At 50.9% G+C, this 26838-nt stretch overlaps 1 protein-coding gene across 5 annotated transcripts in view; it reads right to left on the bottom strand.

The window, feature by feature from the left end:
* The window catches only part of Rbfox3 (RNA binding fox-1 homolog 3), a 428716-nt gene that overhangs the window by 158732 nt on the left and 243146 nt on the right, over positions 1–26838 (bottom strand). For all 5 annotated transcript variants that reach the window (XM_048451828.3, XM_085696130.2, XM_087909701.1 and 2 more), the window contains one exon: positions 25367–25471. The gene's annotated coding sequence lies outside the window, so the exon portion shown is untranslated. Of the gene's footprint in view, positions 1–25366; positions 25472–26838 lie in introns of those variants that run through there.

The raw sequence follows: 26838 nt of genomic DNA, 5'->3' as shown, positions 1-26838 counted from the left end.
CACACACCACACACACACACACACACACCACACCACGCACATACCACACATACACCACACAATACCACACACACACCACACACACAACCACACACCACACCACACACACCACACACACATCACACACACATTTTAGGATAATAAAGAAATCAGGTTCGTAGTTAGTCACCTGTAACAATCAAATCTGTAGTCATGTTAGGTATGTTTTCAAAGTCAAACAGAGGTATATTTGAGATAGACAGGAAGTCTTCAAACACTTCAGAGATCTACAGAATGTGGCATTTAAGACGTTTCAATAATGTAAGACTTTTTATGACACTGAGACACATCTGCTCCTGGAAGCACCAATCTACTTCATCAAAGGATGATGGGCACTGAAGAACCTCCATATGGAGTTTGTTTTCTTTGTGGCAAAAGCTAGTTATTTGGTCAAGAACTGCCCTTGCCTTGACTGCTGACAGTGTGCTGTCCAAACTGGACAGGCAGGACAGAAGAGACTGCTGAAATTTCCCAAGACAGGGCAGGATAGTTCTTCAAAAACTCCTATCAGATATTTTAGGCCTGTAGGCTGAAGATGGGTGCCCCAATGTTACAGAGAGATTTTGGGGTGACTATCCAAGCAGCTAGATGTTTCTATCATTTCTTAGCTTGGAAGTTGCCTTCTCTGTACTTCCTCTTTATTCAAGTCATATTCTATCCTTCTTGGGTCTCTGATGGGGCTGAAGACTAGATAGTTACAGTTTTACAGTCTTTCTTGTTATCAAATTCAGAAAAGACACTTGTATAAAAGATAAAGTTTACAAGGTTAAGAAACATAAAAGCTTAGGTTGTTTATCTAAAAAGATGTTTTAAAGTATAAAAAGGTATTTCTTAGGATGGCAATACAAGTTATAATAAAAACGGTTTAAGTATAAAACTTTCAATTCATCAAGACAAGATAGATAATGGTATATTTTCTCCAAATATGCCAAATGTAGATGGACTGGATATTGTGAATGCAATCTTTACTTGATAATTGTTCTTATTGTATATAGTTCCATTTGTTACAGTTAATACCTTTCCTTTCTATTTAGAGAATACTTGATAATTGTTCTTATTGTTTATGGTTTTATTATCTTAGAGTTAAAACATTTCCTTTTTTTTTAGACAAAAGGGGGAAATGTAGTGGAATATTTCTTTACACTGTGTGAAGATATGTCACTGTGATTGGTTTAATAAAAAGCTAAAGAGTCAACAACTAGGCAGGATTTCCAGGCACAGAGGATACTGGGAATAAGAGGTGGGGAGACACCAGGGATGCAGAGCAAGCAGCATGGACATTGCAAAGTAAAGGTAACTATGCCGTGTAAAAGATTGTAGATTAAAAAATATGGGTTAATTTGAGTTTTAAGAGCTAGTTGGAAACAAGCCTAAGCTATCGGCCAAGCTTTCATAAGTAATAATAAGTCTCCAGGTCATGATTTTGGAGCAGGCTGGCAGGACAGAGAAAGACTCACTACACACAGAGAGAGACACACAGACACAGACATGCAGACACACAGAGACACACACAGACACACACACAGACACAGACACACACACACACTGCAGAAACAGGAAAGATAGGCTTCTGTCCCTATATTGCTCAGGAAAGCTGAGTCCCTGCTCTTGATATTCCAGTGTGGGGCCAAGGCACCTGATGCCAAACTGCTAGTCTTGTCCTATGTTCCGGGATGGCTCAGAAGTTCACCATGGGCCACCTATCCCTAGAAGGTAAATTTGAACCTAGAACTTCAGAGTCTTTCTTATGGCTGCTTCAGGCAGGTAACTCCACCCAGCCAGATTCTCTGGGTACGGGCTTGCCCAGGTAGGGGCACCAGAGAACCGATAGATACTATCCAGCTTGCGTGCTACTGGCCTTGGCTGTTTACTGATTCCATCTGGAGCTCTGCCCCCCCACCCCCTCAGCCCTCCGGGTTGGGTGTCAATGGCCTGGTGTGTGGACTCCAGCAGACCTTAGGACAGGGATGCTGACTCAGCCCTTTTGCTTCGCCCAGCCTGAAGGCTGTGGCCACTTGCCAGGATTGGCTCACCCTCTGCTCAGCTGGTGTGACCAGGGCAGACGATGACAGAACAGGAAGGGACCCAGTGGCCACTGGACCTCGGTGATAGATGAGAAAATATAATCTGGGAGAGAGGAGCAACCAGTCATACGTCCTGTGGGTATGTAGCCAGCACCTGCTCCCTCGCTGGGTCCTGGGGAAGCAGTGCTGACAGCCATCCCTGTCTGAGTACTTCCAGGGATGGCTGCATGTTCAGTCAGCAGGACCACCTATTTTTTGCTATGTGCCTGTCCTTGCTCCTTAATACACACGGCAAGCTCACAGGGAAGGCGGCTGAGGTTCACAGAGTGTGTGGTAGAACTGTGTCTGAAACCCCAGCTTGCTGCACTTGGCACCATGATAGGGGAATTGTGTAAAGCAGGGAGATGGGTTAAGGGTGGGACAGGGGGACACAGCCTGTGTCTTAGGAACCAGCAGGAGCAACAGATGGACTCAGGCAGGCAAGGCAGCTGCCCCTCCGTCTACAGACTGGCGTGTGAGGACATAATCCTAGCATGTAGTAGGCGCTCAGTAGTTACTGAGCCCCGTGGCATGTGGCTGCACATTCCATAACCTCACAGCCTTCCCGACTCACTGTGTCCTAAGACCTCTAAGCTGATGCTGCGGTCCACACAGGTGTCAAGAATTTCTTTGTCACCATAGTCATTGGGTAACAACTGGCCAAATGTAGGAGGTCGTCTACTATCCAATCCCAACAATCCATTTGCACCAGTTCTAGCCAGGTTTTCCCCACTACTCTCTCTTTTTAGTCAGTTCATATTCAGTAAATGCAGATTCACCACAGCCAATGCCTGGCACACTCTCTGCCGCCGGTGAGGTAAAAACGTCAGGCAGAGTACATTATCTGCCAGACTGAGTACGCGGGGTTGAACCTGGCCAGACATCAACCTTCTCCAGCAGGAGGACAGTCTCTCAGAAAAGAGAGGACAGGGCAGTCACTGTTGAGAAGTTAAGAAAATGCATCTGTGTCACACAGGGACTGCTTTAGAGAGGCTTTGCAACCCAGACATCAGTGACTCAGGATGCTGGCTCAAGAGTGCGTGTGTCTTTGTGTGTGTGTGTGTGTGTGTGTGTGTGTGTGTGTGTCTGCCTAGGGTGGCAGTGGACAGTCCAGAGGAATGAGCACCTGTAACCATGACAACCATCACCAGTCTGTATGGAAAGACAGAGACAACATCTACAGGTGTGCACACGCTCTAAGGAGCCCATCACTCCATATAAATGAAAACATGACCGTTCTGTTGGGGGTACCTGTGTGACTAGGTCAGATGACACCCAGGAGGAGGACACGGAGACTGCATGACCATGACACTTGTGTGAGGAGCACGACACCTTACTCTCAGGGGACATCTGGCTTGCTCCAGATGCCTCGCGAGTCATCCCTGTGTCCATCCCGGGGGGGATATCTTGCTCCTGCAGATTCCCTGAGCGGCAGAGTCTGTGGAGTGAGTGTGTCTTCCATGGCTACCTCAGGTGCGGCAGCCCTGGCTCAGGCAGGCGTTCGCTTAGAGGGCTGTCACATTTTGGTCATAGCTGTGTGAGAGCTTTCAGGAACATGGTGCAGGATGGGACCAGAGGCTGTGACGCCTATCTATTTCCTCTCCACAGAGCCGGCGGGGAAGACCAGAGTCCAGTTTATTTCCGTGTATTCTTGTGCTCCACAGGCCCCTGGCCCCCTCAGGGACTGCGCAGGAGGCTGAGTGGGAGGCCTGGGGGAAGGGTCTCCCACGTAGACTGCGGCACAGCTTTGTTCTTCCCAACATTTTACACAGAGCATTCTGGGCAGAACTTCCCATCATTCAGGACAGGAAGACCACCTGCTAATGAGCACACCCAGGAGAAGAAGTGCTGCCCTCTCTTAGACCACCCAAGTCACCACTGTGGGCAGGTGCCCATACCAGATTTTCTCAGACCTTCAGAGCCAGACAGACCTCATGCAGACCAGCCCTCATGCCCAGCCCTCATGCAGACCAGCACTGAGGTCGTGGGAGCTGCGAGTCCTCTTCAAGCCCAAACTTGTTTCTCTGTTCATAGCAAAACCTTGCAGGGAGGAGGGAAGGGCTCGGAGCCATGCCCCAGGAGCTACCAGGCACTGGGGAGCTCATGAGTGGTGGTCATCTTGGACTGGTCTCACTACCCTTGGGACACTTTGGAATGGTTAGTGTGCCCAGCTCAGCTTAAGAACTCATTTACTGATAAAAATTGGTGGATCCAGTTGGAATTTGTGCCCAACTATGTGGATGCTCACTGCCTTCCTCAAGGGCTTTTCACGCATCAAAAGGTGTTCAAATCAATACACAGCCTTGAGGCTGGTTGTGCTTTTAAGTAAATCTATGCACTTGGGCAAGCTTTCTGGGCGCCAGGCGGTACAGCGTTGGGTGCTCAGAGACCATAATGAAGGGGGCCGTCACCAGGGAGATAAACATGCTGCCAGGCTGCAAACAGATGTGTCAACACAGGCTCGGCCCATTAATTTGATCATCATTGAGCTGACCCACAGACTTTGCTGAGACAAATATATCTGGAGAGAAAATGCAGAGGGGAAGGGCCCCTGAGAGTTACAGCAGTCTGGTGGTTGCAGATGTGTCCGACAATGCTGACCATTGCAGGTGATTTCTGACCTCAGAAGCTCTAGAGGGGTGGAGAGAAGGGCCTGGGATTCAGGCAGGTGCAGTGACATGTTTAGGCTCCCATCTGTACCCGCCAAGAGGAAATCCAACCTTGTGGGCAGGGGGAGGCAGAGGAGAGGGCACCTCTCTGTGTTGGCTAGATGAAGTTCAAGGAAACTTCTGTGTCAAATGCTTCCCCCTCAGGGACCTGCCGATGCAGTTTCTTCTTAGGAAAGTGTTCTTTTTCTGCTCTCGGGAGCTTAATTTCATTCGGAATGAAAAATGCCGAGAGAGTGAATTGGACCTGCAGCCTGTACCCAGCCTGAACGGCTGGCTCGGTGAGCTGCGTTGATTTAGCTGAAAGCCGGGTGGGGACGTGGCTAGCTTCACCAAGGCGGAGGGAAGATACTCTGGGGTGGCCATGGAGAGCGGCTGCAGGACACAGTGGAGGCAAGGTGGGTTGCTGGCCTAAGGGGACCTGGAGAACAGGGCTGAACAGGTAAGGCCAGCATCCAAGAATATACAGAGCAGCTTGCTATCATTCTCAGAGCATCCCTAGAGACCTGGGTCCAACCTGGCATGGCGTCTCTCCCAAGCCTAGTGCGAGTGTCCAGGACTGGTTCAAAATGTAGCAGCAGCTGGTGGGCAGGCCAACATGGCCTCACAGTCCCCCAATTCTGCTGGGCATGAGCTCCCGCCTCTGAAGTGGTTCATGTCCCCAACCCATTAGGGGATTTTTCTGCACTTCAATTTGTGTGGCTATCAAGACCAACACAAAGCAAAGAAACAGTCTGCCCCCTGCGCCAAGAGCCAAAGTGGTTTTGTTTTTAACTGGGTAGATCTGATGAAATTTCATTTTCAGAAATAAAACAAGCCATAGTGAGGAGAAAACCTGCTAAGATCATTGGCCTTTTGTCCCACGTGACAGGTGCAGCCACTGTCGGTGGTGTGTGTCCTTCACAGCTCCCTGCTCCGTTTCCAGAGTGGAGAGAATATATAAACACTCCCTATGTTGAGATCTATCTGCCTCGCTGTTGGCTGGCATGTGGGTTTTGATGTTCAGAAAACTCAGGTGGGGTTTCTAGCAGGCACTAGTTACAAGTCTTTAGAGCCCTGGGCCCAGTGGATGTGGCAGGCGGTCCAGGACTATGCTTCTAAGCCTGCTGTCCTAAGACTCCCTCTCACCACCTGCCCATGCCCCAGCCGATGGGGCAGTGTGACTAGAAAGCAGCGGTTGCTGCAGGGATCTGGCTTCCTCTCATCTTGAGAGTTGTGTCCAACTGTTCGACTGGCCTGGCCACCCCCAAGTCCACATGATCTTCCTTGGTTCATGTAATGACATCATTTGCTTCTCAAACTCAACTGATTCTTTCTTGGGCCACATATTTGTGGCACTGATCAGAAGTGGACAATCTGTCAAACCCAGGGTTGCCATGGAGACTTGTTTGTAATATCTGTGTGCTGTTTGGGGTTTGGGAACTATTTTTGAAGAGAGAAAGAAAGCCCCGTGTTTATAGTATTTCATAACTTTCTTAAAATTATGCATTCTGAATTCATATTCTATGTCTTTATTTGGGAAATAGAAATAACAAAAAGGAAGCCATTAAAAATGGGTGTGGTGTGTCCAGTGATGGAATCAGGGCCCCTCGGAGGAGCTGAGGCTCTCAGTGGCCCCTGAGAGACAGCTGGAAGTAGGTGTGGAGATGGGGACTTGCCTCTCCTGTGATTGCTGTGCTCTTGGACTTTGGACTGGAGAGATGGCATGATTGGGTCCTTGATCCTCCTTCAGCCCTACCACCGAGAGGCAGGGAAGTCACCAGAAGTCCTGGAGCTTTGTGAAGCCCTACACACACACACACACACACACACACACACACACACACACACACACACAAATGTCTGATGCTGGACGTGAGGCACTACTTGCCATGCCTGGACTATTCATCTGTAGACCTACTTTGGAGTGACCTCCCTGCAGAGCTGGGGAGGAAGTTACCACCCTGCAGAACTAGGGGAGGGACCGACCTCCCTACAGAGATGGGGGAGGGTAGGGAAAGGGATGTTTAAGGAGCATCAGCTCTAAAGCTGGCCAAGAGCAGTCATGTCTTCCTCTGCCGCAGAGCCTAGCTCTTGTTCAGAGAAGTAGCCAGCACCGGTATGCAAAGTGAACGGATGCAGTGTCGTGAACAGGTCCCTAGAATCCCACTGCCCTGCCCTCTTTCCAGACCGGTCAGCAGTGAAACTGACACACTGGTGGGAAGCCCTATGCAGAGGGTGACAACAGCTCCGGACGCCGTCGTACATGTCCTCTAATTCCTATGACACTCTGTCTTCAGTTCTCACCATCCTCCATTAGCAGCATCTCCGCATATTCTGAAATACAATCTTTTCTGCCCTAAAGCCTCTCCATCAACTAGATAATTCTGTGTAAACAAATACTTCAATGCACCAGGGAAGCTGGGTTCTAAAAGCAGCCCTCTGGAAGTCTGTGCGATTTCTTGACGACCCATCAGTAACAACCAGTTGCACCCTGCATTTTGGGCACTGGGTTTTGTTTGAGTGGGCATGTCTGTCCTTCACAGAAAGCCAATAGGCATGAAAGCCGCTCGCAGCTGATCACTTCTCTGGAGCTGGGTGCCATAGGGAAGCAGCTCTCTCTTACCTCTATGAGCCTTAACATGACACAGGCGTTTGCTTCGATGGGCATTGTGGACTGGACTGGATCCTGTGTCCTAGTGGTTACCCAGAGTTAACAGGCGACTAGCAATTTCTTGCTTCTCAGCATTGAGGCTTAGATTCCCTGTGCCCTCTTACAGTCAGGCCCCCTACATCCATCCACTGTACTGTCCTAGCAGGACAGTAGAACTGAGGCTACCCTTCCACCCCTGTCACGCTGACACCTTAGCTCTACTCTCCTGCAGCAGGGGCTGCTGCCAAACACACGCCAGAGTCAATACCTGGCTTCCTGAAGGGACCACACCCTTGCACACTTGGTGTCAACTTCCCCCTGGGAGAATCCCGATTGCCGGCTCTTTCTCCCTTGGTATGAGAAAATAGAAGGGTAGGGTTGGAGGGATCAATCCGGGCTGTCGATGGAGTGGAAGAGGAAGATCCAGAACGGCTGACTGTGGCCTGAGAGGAACAGTAGCCAGCAGGGAGTGAGCAGCAGACATCCGGGTCCTCTTCAGACACTGGGCAGAGTCACCAACTGATTATACTAGCCCCACAACTGCCTCACCTTCTTCTAAGCAGTGTGAAAGGTGTGCGATGCTAGGAACAGCCACCAGGGGGCGCTTTCTTGACGCTAGGAGCCATAGGACCACTGGTGGCTCTGGGGTTAGAGGGGAAGTCACGCGGAAGAAATCTCCTGTTTGGTAGGCCAACAGCACCAGGGAAGAGCAGGCACACCCTCCATGGAGGCATGGTTGCCTCCCAGCCTCTCATTCCTACCTACACAAAGTTAGAGGGTCTCATGTCTTCATTTCTATTTTTGTGAGTTTCTTCTCCACCCCAAATTTGCCCACCACAGGACAAATGCCTATGAAGAGGAAAGGCAGTTGGGTCTCCATGGGTTCTTTTCTCTCTGGGTTTGCAGAGAGAAATGGGGGAGAGGAAGGGAGGAAGAGGGAGGAGAAGAGGAAGGAAAACCAGAAAGGATGCTGGAGATGCTTGGATTCCAACTTCCGGGCTCCGCAACAAGCCTAGTGAGCCCACAAGGGTGTGCAGAAGCCAGAACACAGGGCAGGCATGGTGGTGAGGTCTCCCAGGCCTCGCCTCTACCAGGAAGATCGGAAACTCTGAGGTAGGCAGTGAGAAATGGGGTTGGGGAGTGGGGCTAGTGGTCAACCTTGGCTCATGCTGACGGCTCAGCACTCACTGTTACCCAGAATAACTGGTTTTGGGGATGCACTCTCTGACCTGTTGACCTTTCTCAGAACTGTTACATTGCAATAATGGTGGCTCACCCATCAACCCCCACGGGACGTGGTCTGGGGCCAGGATTTAGCTTGCCCATTGAATCTGATCAGGTGAGGATGCTGATGTGCCCTAGGGCGGCATTTTTTTCTCGCTCCAAGAGGAACCAGGTAGTCACCAGGCCCCACCTGATCTGCCGCTGTGTCCTTGTTTCACCTTTGGGTCCCTCCTAATGTCACCATCACAGCAGACCCTCATGAGCTCTTGATTTAACCTTGAAGCCCATTCTCTCCCATCCTGCCCGACATCGGGCAGCTACTCTCCTGTTCACTGCCATCCCGTTTTGTACAGGCGCTCATGGAGCAGGGCTTGTGTCATTTTTAGACAGGTGCTCCCCGTTCACCAGGTGCCAGGGCCACCAGGAGAAGTGACACGTAAGGACATACTTGGGAAGGCAGCAGACCTGTCTATCTGTCTGTCTAAGGAAAGTCCTTCCTCTGCTCCAGCTGCCTTCTAGATCCTTCCATCTCCAGACTCATCGTCTTGCTGACATGACACCTAATCCTTTCCCATTCTCTCCCAGGCCCCAGGGGTTGTCTCAAATCCCTCCATTCTGGGCACTGCCATCCTGAGTTCCCAGCTCAGAGACTTGATGGGCAGCTTCAATCCCCACAGTCCCATCTCTTGCCTTTTACATGATGGCTGTTCCTTCCTTCCTGAAGTGTGGTACCTGGTTCCCTCTCCCCTAAAGCAGAAATGCCCTTGAGGGGTGCGTAGGATTTACCTCTTGCTCTGCACCTACCGGTGCTATTTTGGGACATGGAACCTATCTAGCAGAAGTCACTACAGAAGGCCCTTGGAGGTTTGCAGCTGCTGGCTCTGGCCTGTGCTCTCTGCTTTCTCCAGGAACTACACGAAGCAGTAGCTGCCCCCGTGCCTGTTGTGAACACCACCATGCCTTCCCCACCATGATGGGGTGGAGTCCCTACAAAATCATAAGCCAGGATACTTCCTCCACTAAGTAACTTCTGACAGTCTTTGTTCAGAACTGAGACGAGTAACACAGTCGAGGGTGTCATTGCTTCCTGCATGTGGGATTGAGGAGTAGAAGTAAGGAGGGTGAGCATCACAGGTGTTGGGGGGCTGGGGGACAGCACACGGGAGCACTGGGGGATAGCACACACAGGGGAGGGCTGGGGACAACACACAGGGGAGGGCTGGGGGACATCACATGGGGAGGGCTGGGGACATCACACAGGGGAGGGCTAGGGGATAGCCACACTCATCTTCCTAGGACTTTCCTACCTGAAAGATTACCACAAAATCTAGAACCAACTGCTGTCTGACATCATTCGCAACCCTCGCTTCTACAGGCAGAAAGGGCACCTGGCCTCCAGCGCACCCTGCCCAGCTCCTGCCTGCTCAGGAGTCTCACGAGTTGGTTGTGTTTGCATCCCTGGAGCGTTGTCCTGAGCCCCCTGGCCTCCCCTCAAGGCTATGGAACTGGGGTATGAGACTAGGGACACGTAGTGTATCCTAAACCAGACTTTGTTCCCCACCTGGAGGTCAGCGTGGAGAGCCAGGGCCACTTTTATGAGCAGCTGACCCTGGGACTGGTGGTTCTGTCAAACCTCAGCCTCAGTCAACAGTTGGCTCTGCACTTGGCCACCACGCGGAGGCCTTCAAGGAGCATTTGTGTGTCTTCTGTTCCATTCAGTTCCCCTGAATGCTCCATATCAGTACTGGGAGAGCCCCGGAGCCACCCCTTCCTAGGTGTGACGTCAGCCCCAGGGCAGCCTCCTGGTTTGCCCCCATCCCTCTCCAGAGTCCTCCTTAATGCTGCTTTGAGTGGTCAAAACCACCTCCAGCTCTTGGCCTCTGGTCCAGAACTTCCCTCAGAAAGTGCTGTATTTTATCTTTATGTGTCAAGATTTATATAAAAAGGGGGATAGTTCAACTCTCAGTGTAATGAGTTGGAAGAACAGCTCTCTGGAGGCTTCCTCGGCAATCACGGCATCAATAACATTGATTGCTAAAAATAACTAATGACCCCAGGCAAGGAACGGCCGCGGACCACTCCAGCCCTGCCTGTGACAGGGAGGCAGGTGCTGGACTCAATACACACCAGGCAGAGGGTGGATTCCCAGAGGAGCTCAGGCAGAAGGTGGAGCCAAGCCAAAGTATCCTCCACAGCGCTGATATAAGCAAAAGTGGCTCAGCGAGCCGTCGCAAACCAGTGTGTGGCCTGCAGCATGGCGGGTGGGGGTGAAAGGCCAGCAGGGAAGCCTTTTGAAGGCAGCACCTTGGGAGTGTCCCATGGGTGGTGACAGATGTGGGAAGGAGAATTCACCTTAGCCTTCAGAAGCCTTGGTCTCCCTCATCTGGGAAGTATGGGTTCTTGACTCACTGTGTATCTGGGGCCCTTGTGGGGAAGCAGGGTATGACCCATATGCAGTCCTGAGCCTCACAGCATGGGGATGGAGAGTTTAGCCAGCCACCCTTGCATCCCAGCGTGCATTCTCTGCAGTCAAGGCAAGCACTCCTCAGGCAACCAGTTAGCAAATGGACCTGGAGTCATACACAGAGGAGGCTGGCCAAGGACCTTCTGAGGTCAGGCCTGAGGGACATGAATATCATTTAGGATGAAGGCTTAGTAAAACTAGAGAAGCTATGGCTTTTGACAAGGCAGATGGACAGGCGTGGACCACAGGCATCTCACTGGGACTCCGACAGTTGCCTGTCTGCTCTGATGATGGTGGGTGGAGATGCAAAAAATTTCTTTCTCATGACCTTGGCACAGCCACTGCTCCCTGGGTGGTGGCGGCTGTCTTCTCCTGGTAACACAACTGTATAGCTAGGGTTCTTCTCTGGCCAGCGGAGCTGAAGAGCTGCAAGACAGCTCAGCTCACTTGCCTTCCTAGAAAGAGTCTCTCATAGTCTCTCTCAGTCCTTCCCATGCCTCCTCTGGAATTTCTGCAAAGGGGCAGCAGGCTGGGGAGGGGAGGACCTCGAAAGAGCATGTTCAGCTGGACAGTCGGGAGTCCAGGGGCGACAGCTGAGTCCATGAGTGCTAGACCTCAGTCTACTCCCAGAAGCCGTGTGAAACAGCTGTGTGATGGGGCAAACACATGTAAATTCTAGTGCTGGAGACACCAAGACAAAGGGGTTTCTGGGGTTCGCTAGCCAGCCAGTCTAGCCTACTTGGCTGTCTGACTCCAGGCTAGTGAGAGAGACCCTGCCTCAAAAAATAAAATACACCAGACAAAGTAAATAGAGCCTGGGCCTTCATAAGCATGTGTGCACACCTGCACATACCTGCACATTGGCATACATGCACACACAGGTACACACACTCAAGTCCAAGTGCATGGAGGAGAAACAGCATGCTTCCCAATTGACTGTACATGCCAGCTTCAAAGGCCAGACGGTGACACACAGTGGCTAAAGCCTGCCTTGTGAAGTCAGTTTTCTCTCTCCCATGTGCCCCAGGGATGCGGGAGGTCCACACTTATCAGCAGGGTGAAGCATGGGAGATCAGAAAACTTCTGTGGCGGTAAGCCAGCTGCCTGGGTGGATTTCTAATTAAATTGAGCAGGTATTATGTGGCGCTCAGCTTCTGGTGTGGGACTTTATGGAAGCACCTTGCACTGGCTGGCTCCTGGCTGGCCATGCTGTTCTACAGGCAAGCAGAATGGGGCTGATGACACTCTTGTAGCCCTGTGCCCTGTTTACTCCCTGAGCCACATCGTCTCTCCTACGCCGTCCTTCACAGGGTCCATAGAGTGGGAAGCCTTCCCTGGGGACACAGGACCAAACGAAGGCGATCTCTGAAGTCCCTCTTATTGTTCGTGGGGGCTGGAATCTGCACAGGAGAGTTATTGTGTTCACAGAACACAGTCCATGCAACTTTCTAGGCGGCTTCATGGACTTCTCTACGCTCGGGAGAAAGAAGGAGGACTCTGCCGGCTGGATATGAGAAACTGGGCCACCATGTGACTTGGCCAATTCCGACACAAAGTTGAACCTTGAATTGCACAATGCCTGGAGTGCAGATGTGCCCAGCCTCTACTACCTAATGGGATGCTGTAGCTAAGGCTGCTGGGCCAGCCCCTGGAGCTCCATCTTCAATTCCCCTGCTTCCTCTTCCTAAGGCTTTCACTGGTGTTCGATATGTGAGGGTTGCTCTAAGCTCCTGTGTGTCTTCCAATAACTATATATAGCCAGGGTAATTAATACCGGGCTTGCTGAGCTCCGGTGACTACGGGATGGGGAGTAGAGACTGCCACCCATCCCTAGCACGGCCCCAGCACACAGAAAGTGCTCCATACTCATGGCCTGAAAGCAGAAGCAACGGCGTTGGCTTGTAAGGCGCCAGCCGCCATGCCATGCCTCCCCACCCTGCACTGCCCCTGGAAGTGTCCAATGCTGCAGAGAACGCTGGCTGCTCCCTCCACATAATGAGAGAACAGCAGGATGCCAGGCGCTCAGAGAGATTCTCTGCTCCGTTCTGCCACTAGAGACCTCTGCCTGTCGTATTCTGATTCCACCAACTCAGAACCACATTTGGGGGGAAATCACCCGCTTCCTTTATGTCGGGAAAAGTAAGACACAAGCAGACTTCATTTGGGAGTGTGGCCTTCCTTTGGGGAGTTGGTATTGAATACCAGTCCTCCCTGGAGGCTGTGCCTCGGCTTTTCATACACCCTCTGCCCTCATGAAAAGATTCTTCCTTGGCAGGAACACTAAGGATGGGGGTATGGGAAGCATCTCTTCATTTAGAATGTCACACTGCCGATAGCCCATTCCTGTGTTATATTTCACAGTCTTCCAAAGCCACCTAAAATTACCTCTTCTGATCAGACATCTGATTTATCAGATGGTTTTATCATCTGAACTGATCTGGGGAAGAGACTGAGGATTCAGAAGATAAAATCAAGTTTATGGCATGGGGGCCAAGTTCCTTTTCTGGGGCTCACATCAACTCATTTTTTCTTTAAGTTAATTTATTACTTTGGGGGTGTTACAGACGAGGGCATTGCTACCCCATAGCAATAGAATGTTACAGGTCATTAAAGAACCAGAGGTGGAAACAGCCAGAAAGTTCTAGCTTGGGTCTCAGCCCAGTTCTGACTGCATGGGGAGACTTTGGCTGGCATGGGACCCACTGAGACTTGAGAGGCAAGGACAGAGGCTCACATGGCCATTTGTTTGACTTCCACATGAGGAGCACATGTACACTGCACACGATGGGCCCCTCCATCTGTCCCTCTGCGAGCATGTGGATGCTGTCTGCGGTCAGAAGAGCCAGGCTGATGTACCCTGCTTTCTACTCCTTTCCAGTGAATGACGGCATTTTCCTCAACTTACCTACACTTGAAACATTCAGAGGAACATGGGACCAGGGCCAGTTTATCAGGCTAAACTGGGTATTACCATCATCCAGTTGTGGCACCGCGTTGTTGCCAGGAGACACCTGGCTTCTGAGGGAAGCAGGGGCAGCATGGGAGGGACAAGGGTTCAGGACTCCAGAGCCACACATCCTCTGCCCATTCCTGTGGGCATACACCATCAGCATTTCACCTCCCAAATCAGTGAATGACTGTGAAGGCTCACGATGCTGCTGCTGGCTTCATTTAGTCTCAAACCTGACTGTTCCTCGTTCGAATTCTTTGCCGTCCTCTCAAGAACTTCCTTAATTAAGTCTGTCTGCCATGGAATGTGCTTAGATTTGGGGACCTTCCCCAGAGGCTGTGGCTTTATCTGGTGGCAGTAGCCAGAGCCCACGAACCATGCAATATGCAGCTGAATCCTGACACGCATGTCCTCGCTCAATCCACCACACTGAAAATGCATTTGGAGGCCATCCCGCCTGCCCACAGCAGATTTTCCAGATCCTGGCAATTGGAGCATGTTAAGGACCAGATATAGCTGTCAGGTCTGATTTCTTAAATCAAGATTTGTTTGGTGGGGCTGTCAGGAGGTAAATGGGAATGCATGGCCTGGAGGGGAGAGGGATGGAAGACACCAGGGCCCTGGTCTCTCTGTACATGCTGGGCAAGAGCCAGTTCCCACTGAGTCCAGCCCAGGGGAGGGAGGGCCTTTTGGGTAGGCGGCTGGGGAGGGGTAGCACCGGGCAGCAAACTGCACTCTGCAGGGTCTGTACGAGCAAAGTCAGGTGTTGACTCACTTAGAATGCGTTGCTGCAATTTCATTTCATTTCCCCCGAGTGTTCAGATGCTCCAGCCGCATCACATATAGTTCCTCTCCTACTGAGTCTCCACCTCCCGGGCATAGTCTATCCTACAGAGATACGGGGCGAGTTTCTGATCGGACACAGTCCTGGGAACACCTGGTACCTCTTTGTAGCGTGCTGCATTTCAGGCCAGTCCTAGTGCCCATGCATGGCAGGTGACATATTCCGTGACAGTTTTAAGGAGTGGGAGTAAGTGTTGGTGCAGTATAGAAGAGAGGCTGTTTGTAGATAATACATCATTAATGAGACCTTCTTCATAGATTGCCACGGAGTCCTTAGCTGTGCATCCTTCTACTTTCAATCACACTTGGCGGGGGAAGAGACGGGGGACCCTGAGCAGGGGCTGAAGAAGGGCAGAGGGCAGAAGCAGAATCAAGGGAAATTAGAGATTTTTGTTGCATTTAATATCAATTCACTCCACAGACTGCTGATACGACACATTTCACAGTGGGAAATGCATGGTGCTCTCAGGCCCACAGACTCAGAAAAGAAATCACAAACAAACTTTCTAGAAAAATAGCCTGCCATCAGCAACATTAAAATTTGAACAGCCGTACTGCCCCCACCCCCAGAGAGAGGGGGGGGGGTTTCTGACGTCAGTATTCTCATCTGGTCTGGGGACAGTATCATTATGTAATAGTCACACCGAGTGCCACATCACAACACATTTAGAGACTTTACGTGGTACGTACATGTAAAAGTGGCCTGCATGAGCATACCAGGAAAGTGCAGGGGTCCACTGACTTCACAGGAGTCGTCTTCAGTCTCCTGCACCCCTTTCCCACAAGCTCGGGCTAAACTCCCAGGAAAGAGTCCAATGGAAGATTCCAGCCCCAGACAGGACATGCTCATGCGCCCTTTCCCTCCCTCTCTCCTCCTTTCCTTCCTCCTCTCCTTCCTCCTCCTCCTTCTCTGCTCCCTCTGCCTCCCCTTCTCCCTCTTCTCTTTTCTTTTTATCCTCCCTCTCCTTCCTCCCCAACAGTTGTTTCTGTTTTCCTCCTGATCCTGTTCAGGGTCGTGTTCTGTTTGTGATGTCCTTAACATTCCCGTATCCAAAACCTTCCTCTGCAGCAGCCCAGAGTAGAGGGATGGAGTTCCAAACGGGGATGATCTCTGAGGGGAGGTCTCTCCTTGGTAACATGAGCCCCCAGAACCATCTCCATAGCATCACTGAGTCCCTTTCTCATCACCCCAGAAATCCCAGGACTCTAGAGCCAGGCTGGGAGCCGTCACAGAGTAGGGTAGCCACAGGGCAAGATGGAAATTATCCACTGTGGGATATGAAGCCAACTCTGAGTCCCTTTTCACTTACAATCAAACAACCAGTCACGCAGACCTGCCCACGGAACCTTGGGGACTGCCTAGAAGCCAAGCCACTGTAGGAACAAACGGGGTGACCCAGAGTCCCACATAACTCCAGCTGTTCTTTAGAGATTGGTTTGAACTTGGCAGTGGTGGTGCACATCTTTAATCCCCGTACTTGGGAGGCAGAAGCAGGTAGAACTCTGAGTTCAAGGCCAGCCTGGTCTACAGAGAAAGGTCCAAGACAGCCAGGAATACACAGAGAAACCCTGTCTTCAAAACAAAACAAAACAAAATTGGTCTGGACCAGAAAAGCCTGCTGTCTTCTATCCAAACGGGCAAAGCAGAAAGCCGCAGCCAGTCTCTGAACCAGGAAATGAAGCACGTGTCTGGGAAAGTGGGACAACGGCAGCACTTATTCTCGAGGCTCCCGGGGGCGGGGTGCCATCAGGTAGTTACACAGCACGCTAGGGTCTGGTGAGAGACTTCCCAGTGTACTGATGCACACACAGTGAAAAGCCAACACAAGTGGCCCATACTCCCACGGTGCAATTCCAAGAACAATGAAACTGACTCCAGAAGCCAGGGAAGGTCCCTGGGGGCCACTATCTCTGCCACCACCTTGGTTGGAAGCCATTGGACAACGCCCTTGAGGAAGGAGCCGCCTCCACACAAAGGGGACATGCTGTGGGCATTTGTAAGGAATGATTTGCCTCCGTGTATTCATTTGGGAGCTGGGTGGCAGGCCCCCAGAGCCAAAGAATAAGAAAACCAGCAACAGGGCAGAATACTGGGGACCAGCAGTAGGCAAAGATGCATTTGAGTCAAGCTCAACCTCAAATTGCAGATTCAGCAGGGAGACAGGTCAGGAGTGCACATGGCTAGTGTGTGCCCAGGCAGAGGAGCAGGAGGTGAGATTTGTCGGCCGTCCCCTGGGGTGGTGACTTGGGGTTTACATGTCTGTGGGTGGAACACTTCTTGCTGACAAGGGCCTTGCAGGTTAAGACCTAGAGCAGACAGAACTCAGTGACCAAATCCAGCATTTCCCTTGGCATGTGGAAGCTCTGCTGTCACCCGGGGTTGTCATGTCAACCCCTCCCCCACTCCCAGAACGAGGTGCATTCATGGAGCAGAGCCACGCTGCCCTCCCAGGTCCTGTTGAAGAAGCCATCTCAGGTCTAACCTAACAGAAGTCCAAGCTATCAGAAGTCACCACTCAGAGTCCAGGGTGCTCATTGTTGAGACTCTGTCCCCGGCTTCTCTCGAAGCCGTCACTTGGTGCGCTCAGCACTCAGGGTTAGCTATCCAGGCCATTGTTCCACGACACCGCCACACTCAAGTACCCGGAGGTGGAGGGAGTGCTGGGGGGCAGTGAGCGGTTTTCCTCAAAGTGGGAGCACACCTGCTAACCCAGCACCACTGTCATGTGGACTCAGGAGCAGGGACGGACAGAAGTAAGCATGTCGTCCCCACACCGGTGTCCCCATCTATAGGGCAGGCTTCTTGCCTGAGCTTCAGGCGGACTAGGTGCTCAGGGGTGAGGTAGAGGCAGACACTTGTAACCTGAGACCTTCATTTGGATGCAGATACCTTCATTTGGATCCAAACCCTAGGGTAACAGAGGAAGCTGAACTCAGGGACGCAGGACTGGGATGAGAGGGGAGCCTAGAAATCAAAAGCAGTACGTGGTGCAGGAACCGTTGTCCAGGGTAGACCTCAAGGAGGCCCGGCTCTGTGTGCACAGACGGACAGAGGTGTCACAGCCATGGGCCAGCCCTAACCCCAGGGCCTCAGAGAAGGACTGCCTTTGGAGAAGAAACTCTTTAAGTAGGTGACTGAGTTAAAATGAGGTCAGGTAGAGAAGGCCTGACCCACTGCCATGAGAAGCTATCAAAGCCTAGACACACACGGATGGCCAGTCACGTGAGCACACAGGGAGCCGGCAAGAAGGGAGACTGCTGCTCGCCCGCTCTCAATATCTACTCAGCAGCCACTTCAAGACTGCACACAGGTTTTTATTTATCCAGCCTCGGAGGGAGCCAGCCCTGCTGACACCTCCTCCATCCTGAGCTTCGAGCCTGCAAAACGGGGAAAATAAATGCCCTTCGCTTGAGCCACCCAGGCCGGAGCACTCCGTTAAGATATGGATAGAGTCCCCAGTTGGCTCGATATGGCTCTGGGGGGGGGGCTCTGAGAGTCCAGTGGAGCTGGAAAGAATAAGGAAGGAAAACACGCTCGGAGGAGAGAACATAAGTCACTCTGCTGATCCGCAGGCCCGGTTGCTAACAAATGTGTCTTTTCTTTCTTCATAGCAATGAGATAAACGCAGACATGCGGGAGGATGGAGAGTCCCTGTGTGCATGATAGACTGAAGACGTGGGCGGGGGGAGGGGGGGAGAGCGAGCAGAGCCAGCCCTGGAGGTAGAGGACAGTGTGTGTGAGTAGCTGGCTCTGCCTAAACTGATGGTCTCCGGGACACTGTTTCTAGGCTCTGGGGAAAAACACCAAGACTGAGAGCAACCAAGATCTCCATAAACAGGCTGATGCTTAGAGGGACCCCACAAGACTGTCGATCATGGACATCCACAGACTGGTTGACAGGGACCGGCTTGACCAAGAGGAGGGAAAACAGCCATGTACCCCCATGGAGAACACGTTTCAAGAACAGCTGTTTTCAGAGAGCCCAGATGGAAGAGAGAAACACGGCTTATATGCCTAGTGGCCATTCCCTTCACAGTCATGGGGTGGGGGATGGGGGTAGGGCTGGAGATGGGGGGGCTAGGAGGTGGGGGTCTGAGGGACTGGGGTGAGGGGGCTAGGGGTAGGGGTGAAGGGGCTGGGGGCTATATCCATCAGCAGGTGAAGACACAAAGCAGAGTGTCCAACCTATCGCCTATGGATTGATTGCGAGAGCACACATGTTTATTTTGTGTGCCAGTGCCATGTGATGTCATCTATAAAGTTTATACTAAATGCTGGGGGGATGTGCTGGCCTAGCTGTCATTTAGTTTCTTGGAAGACAGAGTTAGGAAAACCTCTGGAGCAATCTGGCTAGTTTAATTAGCCTTCTCGGTAAGCTCTGGGTTCAGGGAGAGACTCTGCCTAAAAGAGAGAAGTGTGATCAGGGAAGACTCCTGTTCACATACACATGTGCACTTGCACCCACATATACATGCTACTATATACATACGCTTAAAAATCTCAGTGCTTTCATTCACACAGACATACATACATACATACATACTACACAAATGTGCTAAAAGATGTCAATGTTTTAAGTAAACTAATAATGTTGTATTGGGCCACATTGATAGCTACCTTGTACCCTGAGCCGCATGTGACTGACAGGCTCCAAGTTGCCTCCACCATTCCAGTAGGGTACTATCTGCCATTAAAAGGAAAACACTCTGCTCTCACTAGCTGATTTCACTCTAGAAGATTATGGAGAAGCTGGACTCTCAGAGGCAAAATCATCAAGCCAGGTGATTGCCAAGGCTGGAAAAACAAAGGTTTCAGAGGTGGACAGAGGAGGGGGCACCATGACAGTATGAGAGTGTTGTGCTGAAGTCAAGAGTCCAGCTAGCTATGTGGAGTTGGCCACAGGCTAAAAATAAAAATCAAATAGCTCGTCTAGGCACTGTGTTCCCCAGGATAAGGCAACAGACAGCAGCCTTCCAGAACGGTGCCAGCATTCAGTGTTACAGATGAGTAACCAAGGCCAGGTGACTAGGGAAGCTGCTCTTCGGTCAGCGTGGAGTCAGGAGTTTGCCTTTGGTGGTCCCAGCATCCCCTCAGGGACTGGTTATGAAGGAAGGAGGAAATGCTGCCTGCCAGATCCTGAGCTTCCTGGGCTACGGAGGTCACCCTGACTTGCAAAGTGCACCGTAGGAGAGAGGAAAGGGCTGATGACAGTGAGGGCCACTTTTAAAACAAGGAGGCACTAAAGATCAATTTGTAATTCACCCGAACTCGGGGGCCCGGTGGTATAAATGTGTCAGATGCACTGACCTTCGTGGAATGGAAGGTTGGCATCTGTGCTGTATGAATTTCAATTCAGCAAATTATGCTTAAAAAACATATGCCCCCCACTGAATGTAAACACACCAGAAACCTGGCTGCTGGCGCCTGCAGGGAGTATGGTTACACAAGCCTGCACTGAGGCTTCACTCTGGGCAGCAGACTGGGTTTCTGGTCTTCCCTTTGTTTCTCCCCGCAGGGCTTTCGGCTGGCTGAGGGGTGGTAGATGCTCTCATTGGGAGTGATGATGTCACTCTCTATATGGTAACAGCTATGCACCAGCAGAACACAAAGCTTGCAGATGCTAAGCTTCCAGTGTGAGGTTGGATGTTCAGTCAATGATCTCTTCTGAGGGTTTTCTGTTTTTCTCATTAAATAATAAGTCACATGGGCTGGGGTCACTGACCAGCCCAGCGACCTCATCAACATCTATTTCCTTTTATCAGTGAGAAAGAAATGACTGTTCATTCCCTGGGAATGGTTGCTAGGAGCAGAATGTCTGATACACAGATGTGATTAAGAAAGAATTCAATTAACATCACCTTTCAGCTGACGATGGGAACATGTTGCTAAACACAGGATGTGAGTGCCGGTATGCGCATAGGCATGCCTGTGTTTGCATGTATTCAGTTGTATGTGACTGTGTCCATAGACCTATGTGTAAGCACATGTGTATCTGAGAGTATAAGCATGTGGGCAACTGTTGTGCATGTGTACCTATATGTGAACTGATGTTTGCATACGTATGCATGCCTGATCATATGTGTGCATGTTAGTGTATATGAACATATCCCACATCAGCATCAGCATGTGTACTGAGAAAAGACCTCCATGGAGGAAGGGGAAGGCTCTGGAGGTGGACAAATGGGAACGAGAGTAGAGAATTCATATATCTTTTGAGCACTAACTAATACCTTGGGGGAGGCTACTTTTCAAAAAATTTTAAATGTATCTGAAAACTGCTTCTAAAGTAAACTACCATCTCCTACTTCTTGTTTGGAAAAATGCTTCTTCTTGTCTTCTTAAATGTGGTATAGAATTTGGAGACAGGGTCAGTGCCTGAGGCCTGCCTGTGTACTTCAAAACAGGCCTGGAAGGATTGGCTACAAGATGGCACTTCCGTGCAACAAAGTAACAGAAGCGGTTATCAAGGAGCGGTAAAGCAAAGCAAAGACAGCACGCGTCGGGAAGCTGCTTTCTTGAGATGTCTCAAGAGCCAGGGAGGGGAGAAAATGTCTGGGCCACCACAGTGGCTGTGACAGCTTGCTTCATGCGTCTGCGTTTTCCAAGAAGCACCTTGGTTACTTTTCTTCTTGTGTTGCGATGAAGACATGTGAAGGGTTAACTTTGCTTTAAAGAGAGTAATCCTCAGAGTTAAAGAGATGGCTCAGTAGTTAAGAGCATGTCCTGCTCTTGCAGAAACCCGGGGTTTGGGTCCCATTAACCATGGAGCCTCATGACCACCTGTAACTCCTGCTCCGGGGAATCTGACACTTCTGGTCTCTGCAGGCACATGTATCCATGTGCATACTAACTACACACAGATTCATAGACACACACAGATGCACATGTACTTGTATTAATAAACATGTAATAATAAACACAAATATTTGTAGTGATATTTTGTTTATGATCTAACAAATAAAGCTTGTCTGAAGATCAGAGTGGGGAGCTAAACACACTAGTTAGCCACAGAGACCAGGTAGTAGAGGCACACACCCTTAATCCCAGCACTTGGGAGACAGAGGCAGATGGATCTCTGTGAGTTCAAGGCCACCCTGGGCTACACGAGAATCACTCTAAAAGAGAAACAGAACCAAGCAGTGGTAGCTCACACCTTTACTTCCAAAACTTGGGAGTCACACACCTTTAATCCCAGCACCATGGAGGTAGAGTCAGGAGTGATATGGCTGGGCAGAGAGAGGAACAGAAAGCAGGAGGAGACGGGAGCTCAGAATTCAGTCTGAAGTTCACAGAGATGGCATTCAGTCTGAGGACTGGTAGAGACAGGGTACCCCATGCAGTTTCAGTATTTCGTAGAGGTAAGAACTAGTGGCTGGCTGCTCTGCTTCTCTGGTTCATTCACTTTCACCCCCTGATACCTGACTCTGGATTTTTATTAATTGGAAAAATTAAAATTTGTGCTACAAATCTTAAGAATTAAAAATAGAGGCGTAGTCATGATGCCTCTAAACCTCACCCTCAGGAGGCTGAGGCAGGCATAAATAACAGAAAAATGATGATTAGAAAAAAAGATAGCAATCCTGTCAGCGGTCTCTGGATCTCTGGGCTCCAGGGAGGCTGGTTTAAGATCATCGGGAGAGAACGAGGGATACACACTGAAGGTCCCATCATTCTCAGCTACACTCTACAGTTCTTGGAGCTCCAGTAACACCCGATGACAACCAGAAAAGTCATCTACAGTGAAACCATGTTCTGGAACAAGAACACCGCTATTGATGTCTGTATGAGAATTCAACTCCTTCCCCTGCCCGCGGTTGGGGCATCTAGCATCTCTGGCACACTGTTCAGAGTCCTTGGTCTTAGGACTCTGAGGACAGATCAGCACAGCTCCGCTCTCAGACCCTGTCTGGGGGAAAGCAGTGGCTCCTCCAGGACAGGAAACATCACTCTAACTGCTTGTCATCAGTGAGTTATCACCCCCTTCCTAATGTTGGTCCTGGTGACTCAGATGTATGAGGCAGGAGCTGATGTAGGGCTCTTGTCAGTGTGTTGGGGAGGGGATAGTGAGACCTGGGGAAGCCAGTCATCCTGGCTATCATGAGGAGTGGCACCCAAGCATCAGTTTGAACCATTCTTTCTTTTCTTTTCTTTTCTTTTCTTTTCTTTTCTTTTCTTTTCTTTTCTTTTCTTCTCTTTCTTTCTCTTGCCATCCATACAGCTCCACAAAACAGAGACAGATAGAAAATGCTAAGAGTATTTGTAATGAAATGAGAAAAGTCAGTAATTCGGTGCTGCCCCGAGGGACTTGGATAGGATTTCAGGAAGCTGAACTCTGCTGCTGCTCTCTAAGGAATGGCTGGGGTCTCACACCTCCCAAGAGGTTTGATCCAGACAGCTATGGTAGGCTTGGTAACCAGACAGCATGATCCTTACAATAGGAAGAGGTAGTCAAAAGCCTCCCGTGAACTCTTTCTCCTCTCCCTGGTCCTGGCACCTTCCCACTTGGTCTGTGTGGGCTAGGTAAGACCCAGGGCAGACGGCAAAGCTCTGAGCTAAACAAACTCTTAAAAGGGCAGGGAGCCTCCAATGAGCCATTTTTCAGGCTTTAATTCTACCGAGAGGAACTTAAAAGGCCTCTCCATTAGCTCGGCTTGCATTCCCTCTGCCCAGGGCAAACAGCCTCCCTCCAAGGAGTCAAGAACAATCAGCAGAGAGCGCACAACCCAACTCACCATCCAGTGCCAATCGGCTGCAGAAACCAGGGTTCGTTCAGCCCTGCACAGTGGCTGTGTAGCCCAGCAACTGGAAGACATCTGGATTTGACCACTAAGAAAACACCCTCAGAGAACTCAGCCGGGGCCCCATCTGATCGGAGCAATAGCATCCACAGCCTGACTTCATTTCTGGGAGCAAAATCTAGAAAGGATCCGAGCAACACAGCGTCATGCTCTACAGAGCATTCCCTGACATGGGGCCTGCATGATAGGGGCTTTGTGCCCAGGGAACTCAGGTGTGAGCACTGCTCTGTCAATCACGAGCTGGGCAACCATGATCTTGCTGAGCGCAGGGAGAACATCTGGGCACAAGAGCATCAACAAGACAGAGACACAAGACTACATTCCCTTGGCCAGACCATGGGCATGAAGAGATAACACCTAGGTGGAGCACCCTCTGTTCTCCACATCGCACCTTCAGTAGGCACACATTCCCAGCTCTTGACACTGGGCCTGTCGTAAGAATGGATGCAATCAGGGCAGCCCTGTGCATGCCCGAGTTCAGAGAGTGTTTCCCTGGCCCGTGCTCAGCCCCTGGCCCTCTGTTCCCACCGCATTAGTGTTTCAATCCAAGTTACCCTGACTACAGGAGGAGGATAGGACCAGAGGAAGCCTTGCTAGGGACACCCAGGTCCTCTCAATGCATTTTCCTTCATGCCGATGGGGAGACATCAACACTGATGAACAACCAAGACGGAAAGAGTACATGAGAAAGATTTCCAAGGAAAGACGTCCCTCCTCATGGTACTGTCATTTGAGGAAGGCCCCACTGAGCCAGTCTCCCTCTAGCACCTCTCTGACGCTCAGCTCCATGGGAACCAGGCACACATTTGCCACCACGGTTCCCAACACCCACTAACCTAGGCCGGGGTATCTGGGGAGGAGGAGGAGGAGGAGTGGCCTGGTTTCCCACCAGCCACACTTCTGGGATAGCCTGGGAGAGTCTGGCCCTGATCTTCTGTAGGAGTTTTACTTTGTGTTTAGTAACCTGCTTTCTCTCCTGGCATTCAGAGCACCAAGGAAACCTCAGCCAGGGCTATTCATAGGCCAAGGGCATCCCTGGGGAGAAGAACGAATTCATAGCCACAGCACAGGTGCCAAGTGTAACCAAGGTTCCCAGTTGGCCCAAGCCACACTGGGGAGTAAGGGCTGGAGCTCCCGGGCTACACTGAGCCCATGTTCCCTCCCGCTGTCTAACCTGGTCACTTGGGCAAAGCTTTCTCCCTCCTTGGGACCCTGACCCTGCTAGAAGCAGAGCCTGTGGTCACACAGTGGGATGCCATCCTAGGTCAGACCTGGAGGGAACCGGGGAGGAGGAAGGGAGGAGAGTTTGGCACAGTGACACGGAATATAAATGACTCTTGTAAACAGAGTTTAATAAAACGGCAGTGAGGGAATTTATGAGCAACCCAAGGATAATTAAAATTATTTATCTACTTACCTCCCTTGCTGGCTGATCAGTCTATTAATTATCTATTATGTACATACTGATTTGCATTTTAGTGAGGGGAGGGGTAAGGGCAGGTGAACAACACAGGGGCGAGGGGGCGAGGGATTCACATGGTGGGAACAGTATGAACACTCCTTTGGGCAGAGCCTGGCTCCCCTCTATTGACCCCTGTTCTCATAGCACTTGACCCCCCTCCCCCTGCCCACGTGGGCCATCCTTGGCCACTGAGAACCAGCCACGGCAGAGTAGAAAGCACACACCTGTTTGCAGAATGGGCCACTCCTAGGACAGGTTCCCGCCGAAGAGGCCTGTGGGCCAGCTCCGGGGAAGGCTGGCCGGTTCCCCTTGGTCCTTCTGACTTCGCCCTGCATTTGAAAAGGAAAACAAGAGAATGAAATCATTTTCAATCTCCTCTTAAGTCTGGGAGACATCAGACGCATATCGTCCTGTGTTCTTGATTAGAAATATCACAGGATATAGTGCAGTGTCTTTTGAACACTGTGAAGAAGGAAATATTGCAGAGTGTGTGGCAGGGGGGGATAACCAGGTGCTCGCTGGCTAGTCATGGCTCTGAAAGGGGAAGGTGACAATGGCAAGGTGAGAAGATGTCGTGGATTAGAGGGAGGTTGTCGGTGGGGGACGAGGTGACAAAGGAGGACCACTGATGGATGGCCCCTCTGATCGGTCTCCCGCAAGGGGCCCGTTCTCCTTTCCAGCCAGCACAGCCCTTATGTGGCTGTGTCCTTAATGTCACCTCCACTGCCAGCCTCTCAATCACTGGGCTCAACCTCAGTGGCAATGTCCTACCCCAAGGGACTGCCAGGCTTATAATGATGCCTTGGAGCCCAGTTAGGCTACCCTTCCATCCAAACCTGCCAGAGTTCCTCCAAGCTAGCCACAGGCACCCCTTCTTTACCCTGAGCTGTCTCTCACAGCATACAACATGGTGCGTCTCACAGTGGCTCTCAGCCCGACGTGAGAGTGTGTTGCCAAGTCCAGGGAGCCCTAGGTCCTGCATCTCTGCTGGACCATGTCAGCAATGGGTAGATCCAGGGTCTTCTCTGGTCTGCACTTGCTAGGGTCCCCACCAAACCACGTGATAAATTCCCAACACCCAACTTGGGAACATTCAGAGAGGGGCCTGAGACATGATTAGCTGTGAGGACGGCCCATTCGTACGGGGTTCGGTCCCTTGTGAGCAGCTTCTCCTCTCCTGCATGTTGTGATAAGGTTGATATGAGGTTTGCCCGCATCTTGACCTTGGGTTTCCAGTCTCTCTTACTCTGAGAAGGGAATGTATGGCATGGCACGTGCCCATAGCCGCTCAGCAGGGCAGTCCGCATCCACCTTCCATAAAGCAGCTGCTTATGGGTTAGACACTTGCGATTGGGAAGGGATTCTGCACAGCAAGCAACCTCACCCAAATTAAGGACTCTTTCTTACTTCACCTGACCTGCACTGCCTCACTTGACTCACTCTACATCCTCCTCCTTCCTGACCTCTGCCCTCCTCTCTGAGAACTCTTCCAACAAGTCGACCTGACCTCAGGGCTAGATACTCTTCCCTGAGACCTCCAAATGTGGGGCAGTGTCCCCTCAGACAGGCCTCTCTGACTTTGCACCCTGAAGTTTTCCTCTGTCCTTTTCCGCCCTATCCTCTCGTGGTCACATGACCATGGCAGGTTAGCATCATCTGTGGAGTCACTGGCATGGACCCCGACAGCTTCCTGACA

The sequence above is a fragment of the Myodes glareolus genome, chromosome 9, assembly GCF_982192425.1.
Source record: "Myodes glareolus chromosome 9, mMyoGla1.1, whole genome shotgun sequence".
Taxonomy (NCBI): domain Eukaryota; kingdom Metazoa; phylum Chordata; class Mammalia; order Rodentia; family Cricetidae; genus Myodes; species Myodes glareolus.
Note: the sequence above shows the minus strand (reverse complement) of the source record. Positions and strands in the feature narration are given on the sequence as shown.